Genomic DNA, 6167 nt, shown 5'->3' on the forward strand with positions numbered 1-6167 from the left:
AACCTGCTTTTTGGTATATCATAACTTCCTTGATCCCGCTTCATTTGGCCAATAAAAGTCTCATTTTGTACAGCCCCTCGGAGTGTGTTTCTGTCTGCTAGGTTGGATGCTGCCTGATTCATGAATTGTGGAATAAAGCCAGGAAGATATTTTTAAAAGAAAAAAAGGCATCCACATTGGAAAAGAAATAAGCAACACTATTTCTATTTACAGATGACATCATCTTGTATATAAGAAATCCACTAGAAATTATTATAACTAATAAAAAGTTCAGCAAGGTTACAGGACACAAGATCACTATAAAAAATCAATTTTATTTTTATACTCCTGTACAGAACAATCCAGATGAAAGTAAATATCTATGAAAAAGTAAAATAGGCCAGTCTCAAAAAGACAAATATTGTATGATTCCACTTACATGAAATACCTAGACTAGTTAAATTCGTTGAAACAAAAAGAATGGTGGTTGCCAGGGTTTGGAGAGAGGGGTAGAATGAAGAGTTAATATTTAATGGGTCTAGAGTTTCAGTTTGAGAAGATGGAAAATGTACTGTCACTGGTTAATGATTATGTAAGGGAATGTATTTAATACTCCTGAACTATACACTTAACACATTTAAAATGTGTTAACATAACTTTTATGTTGTGTTTATTTTATCACAATAAAAAGAAAAAACGAATGAAGTACAGACACACGCTACAACAATTTGTAAACATTATGCTAAGCGAAAGAAACCAATCACAGAAGTCCACAGAGGAAGTTCCCTGGTGGTGCAGTGGTTAGGACTTGGTGTTTTCACCACTGTGGCCCCAGGCTCAATCCCTGGACACGGAACCAAGATCCCACGAGCTGCATAGCCAAAAAACCCGCAAAGTCCACATATTATATGACTGCATTCACATGAAAATTCCCTGGTGACTCAGATGTTAAAGAATCTGCCTGCAATGCAGGAGACCTGGAAGATGCCCTGGAGAAGGGCATGGCAACCCACTCCAGTATTCTTGCCTGGAGAATTCCATGGACAGAGGAGCCTGGCAGGACACAGTCCATGGAGTTGCAAAGAGTCGGACACAGCTGAGTGACTAACACACACACATTTACATGGAAGGCTAAAATAAGGAAATCTATAGAGACAGGCTAGGACTAGAAATGAGGGGGGTGAGGGGAAATAAAAGACTGATAGCTAAGGGGCATACATGCTAAGTCACTTCAGTTGTGTCCTGCGCTGTGCTACCCTATGGACTGTCCCTCCAGACTCCTCTGTCCATGAGATTCTCCAGACAAGAATACTGGAATGGGTTGCCATGCCCTCCTCCAAGGGGTCTTCTCCACCCAGGGATCCAACCTGAGGCTCTTACATTTCCTGTACTGGCAGGCAGGTTCTTTACTACTAGCGCCACTTGGGAAGCCCGATAGCTAAGGTACAAGGTTTCTTTCTTTTAACTGTGCTGGACAGCTTGCAGGATATTAGTTCCCCGACCAGGGATTGAACCTGGGGCCACCACCCGAGTGAAAGTGCCACGGGACCAGCAGGGAACTCCTACAAGGTTTCTGTTTGAGGTGATGAAAATATTTTAAAATTGACTGTGATAATGGTTGAACATATCTATGAATACACACTAAATACCATTGAAGTGGGTGGATTATCTCTCACTAGAGCTGTTTTTAAGCCAACTTTTTCACTTTCCACTTTCACTTTCATCAAGAGGCTTTTCAGTTCCTCTTCACTTTCTGCCATAAAGAACTAAGATCATGGCATCTGGTCCCATCACTTCATGGGAAATAGATGGGGAAACAGTGGGAACAGTGTCAGACTTTATTTTTTTGGGCTCCAAAATCTCGGCAGATGGTGTCTGCAGCCATGAAATTAAAAGATGCTTACTCTTTGGAAGGAAAGTTATGACCAACCTAGATACAATATTGAAAAGCAGAGTCATTACTTTGCCAACAAAGGTCCGTCTAGTCAAGGCTATGGTTTTTCCTGCAGTCATGTATGGATGTGAGAGTTGGACTGTGAAGAAGGCTGAGTGCCGAAGAATTGATGCTTTTGAACTGTGGTGTTGGAGAAGACTCCTGAGAGTCCCTTGGACTGCAAGGAGATCCAACCAGTCCATTCTGAAGGAGATCAGCCCTGGGATTTCTTTGGAAGGACTGATGCTAAAGCTGAAACTCCAGTACTTTGGCCACCTCATGTGAAGAGTTGACTCACTGGAAAAGACTCTGATGCTGGGAGGGATTGGGGGCAGGAGGAGAAGGGGACAACAGAGGATGAGATGGCTGGATGGCATCACCGACTCAATGGACGTGAGTCTGAGTGAACTCTGGGAGTTGGTGATGGACAGGGAGGCCTGGCGTGCTGCGATTCATGGGGTCACAAAGAGTCAGACACGACTGAGCGACTGAACTGAACTGAACTGAGAGCTATTTTTTAAAAAAAGAGAAACAAACTATTGATATATGCTACAACATTGGTGAATCTCAAAAACATTGTTCTAGGGACTTCTGTGGTGGCCCAGTGGCTAAGACTCTGGGCTCCCAATGCAGGGGGCCTGGGTTTGATCCCTGGTCAGGGAATTAGATTCCACGTGCTACAGCTAAAGATCCCACATGCCTTAAAGAAGTTTGAAGATTCCAAGTGCCACAACCAAGGCCCATGGCAGCCAAATAAATAAATTAAAAATGAAACAAAACAAAAAAACATTGTGCTAGGTGAAAGAAGTCAGACAGAAAAGGCCACTTGTTGTATGACGCCATTTGTATGAAAGGTGGTTTTGGGGAAAGAAAAGCAGACGACAGGTTGTTTTGGAGAAAGAAAAGCAGACGACAGGTGGTGTGGGTAGGCCTAGTTCCTGTTCCCTTCCCAGCCTTAAGACTAGAACCGCTCCAGGGGACCACTCACACGGTGACCTGGCAGTGAGATGATGTGGGCAGAACAAAGCCTGGGTGTGTCCGGGGCCTTGCCCAGGTTCAGTCTTAACCACACTTGCCCCCTTGCCCTCCAGCAAATTATCTTGCTTGCAAAGTGCAGGCAGAAAAGAGAAAGTGAGCCAAGAGGGGACTAGCAAGACCGAGCTTGGTGGTGGTGGTGGTTTAGTCACTAAGTCATGTCTGACTCTTGTGACTCCACGGACTGGAGCCCACCAGGCTCCTCTGTCCATGGGATTTCCCAGGCCAGAATACTGGAGCAGACTGACATTTCCGTCTCCAGGGGATCTTCCCAACAGGGATTGAACCCAGGCCTCCTGTATTGCAGGCGCATTCTTTACCGACTGAGCCACCAGGGAAGCCCCCACAACAAAACCTACTGCCTTGGAAAATAAACACCTAGGAGAACTCTTCTTCACTCCTCAGAGCTCCTCCACTGCCCTCCTTTCCCTGCCCCTCTCCCGGGCACTCAGCTGCCTTTGCCCACCGCCACTCCCACCAGCTCCAGGAGGGTCTGGTGTGCTCAGCTTACATCAGTCGCAAAACTGAAGTCAGTTTTCAAAGTTGTAGAGTCTTTCTTTGGCCATTCAGGTCTCAGAAAAGTTGGTCATCCTTCCACTCTGTGGACTGCAAATCTAGTGACCAATGATTTCCTCCTCTCCCTCTTCAGGTCTCCTCTTGTTACCTAGCTGTTACTCCAATAGTTCCCCAAAGTGGAGGGAAGGGGACAAAATTGTACCTTTGGCCTCATTTTTAGAAACCATGGTGTAAAATTTCTCCAGAAAACTGGGTGGAACTAAGAGGCTGAATTTATTTATATATATATATATATAATTTCTTTTGGCTGTGCTAGGTCTTCGTTGCTGTGTGTGGGCTTTCTCTAGTTGCAGCAAGCAGAGACTACTCTCAAGTCGCGATGTGCCAGCTTCTCATTGCGGTGACTTCTCTTGTTGTGGAGCATGGGCTCTAGGGTGCACGGGCTCAATAGTTGTGGCAGATTCTTAACCACAGGGAAGTCTGCCAAACGATATTAATTGGAGGAATTATTGGTTTCAAATTATCTTTCCTTCTCTATCTGCTGCTGCTGCTAAGTCACTTCAGTCGTGTCCGACTCTGTGCGACCCCATAGACAACCCACCAGGCTCCGCTGTCCCTGGGATTCTCCACGCAAGAACACTGGAGTGGGTTGCCATTTCCTTCTCCAATGCATGAAAGTGGAAAGTGAAAGTGAAGTCACTCAGTCGTGTCCTACTGGTAGCAACCCCATGGGCTGCAGCCTACCAGGCTCCTCCATCCATGGGATTTTCCAGGCAAGAGTACTGGAGCGGGTGCCATCGCCTTCTTCATTCCTCCTCTATCTGGGAAAATGTAAATTGCTTGTTTGTGGCAGTCAGAAAGGATCCTATTGGTTGTATGACTCCTTGGCCAAAATTCTTACTGAAAATTAGGACCCTGGAGGGTTATGAAAATGAGGGGACTACACTCTGCACTACCTTCTCTGGATGGTCAGTGGGAACTAGAGCCTTTCAGATGTTCTTGAGCACCAAGCTGGCCATGGCTGGCAGTGGAAGGTGGTAAAGGAGGAGGAGTCATCTTTAACAGAAATGCCTCTAATGTTAACTGCCCCTCTATTCAGAAGTGGCCTCTCTAAACAGCCCTCCTGTCCTCTGATTCTTAGATTCTCCACAGTTAACTTCACACAAGCCTGCTCATGCCCATGCAATGAAAAACACTTACCTTTGTCTAGGATGACATATTTGTTTACAGTGACTAATGTAAACTTGCCTGTAGCTCTGTAGTATTGTTTTGCTGTGTCCTGTATTTCTTGTAACTACATAATTATAGTCCATGTCTTCAATTCAAGTTAAGATTTTTTTGGCAAAAGTATTTTATTTTTGATAAGGAGGCACACAACTTCTGGGTATCTCTCCTTTTGTGAGTTAGCAGCCATTGATGATCAATGCCTAAATGATACATAAATTATTAGGGGGTGTGAAATGCACACCTTCACATCTTAATTTGTAAAAATAGGACCATTAATTTCACTTAAAATTTTTTATTAATTTATAGTTGACTTACAGTGTTGTGTTAGGAGCATTAATTTCTGACATTAGAGATTCTAGGCTTCTCATTGAGATTAAAAGGGATAATCTTAGTTATCTGTTGAGCTACTTTTCTTTGGGTGCCGCACATACTTGTTTGAGGTATTTACCAATACCATGCCCCTTAAGTGAAAGTCGCTGAGTCCTGTCCGGCTCTGCCATCGGATGGACTATACAGTCCATGGAATTCTCTAGGCCAGAATTCTGGAGTGGGTAGCCGTTCCCTTCTCCAGGGGATCTTCCCAACCCAAGGATCAAACCCAGGTCTCCCACATTGCAGGTGGCTTCTTTACCAGCTGAGCCACCAGGGAATGCCCCTTAAACAAATAATAAAACTAAGATACAGAAGTAACCTGCCCAGGATCACGCTTCTAAATGTTGGTGGGCTCAGGATTCAAGCTCAGTTTCGTTGAACTATCAAACTTAATGTTTTTCCACTGCTTCCTTAAAAGATTCATTTCTTGTGTTACTACTCTAAGCAAGACACTTGCCCAGCAGCACTCTAAATTATTCAACTCTGTCAACATTACTTTGGTAGTGATATTATTGCCCCCTTTTAATGATAAAGAAGCTGAGGTTCACAGAGGTTAGGTAACTTCCCTAAGGCCATCAGCCTTGGTGTAAGGAAGGAAATGGTTTAAGTGTCCCTAAGTGGCCCGGGTTCCATCCCTGTGTCTGGAAAATCCCCTGGGGAAGGAAATGGCAACCCACTCCAGTATTCTTGCCTGGGAAATCCCACGGACTGAGGGGCCTGGAAGGCTACAGTTCATAGTGTCGCGAAGAGTCGCACACGACTTAGGGACTAAACAACAACAAAAAGTGGCACGTAGCTCGCCCGTCTAGCTTCGCATGGCTGGAAGCTTTCAGAATTACTATGAAATGCATGTGCCTGCTAGTAAACAGAAAACAGATGGGAGCGAGTACTCCAAGTGAGAGAGTATGGCTGACGCTGCACTAGAGCTGAGATCAGTCCATTTGCAAGTGAGGCAGCAGAAGCGCACGTAAACAGCAGTATAACCGTGAGACCTGCATCAGTGCGCCTCGTTACAGAGAACACCACAGAAAGTGGGGCGCACGCGCACAGAAGCCCTGAGAATGGGAAGGTCGGTGCGCACTTTCGAAGGTCATCCCGCCTCTAG

Source organism: Bos taurus, chromosome 23 (assembly GCF_002263795.3).
Source record: "Bos taurus isolate L1 Dominette 01449 registration number 42190680 breed Hereford chromosome 23, ARS-UCD2.0, whole genome shotgun sequence".
Lineage (NCBI taxonomy): Eukaryota > Metazoa > Chordata > Mammalia > Artiodactyla > Bovidae > Bos > Bos taurus.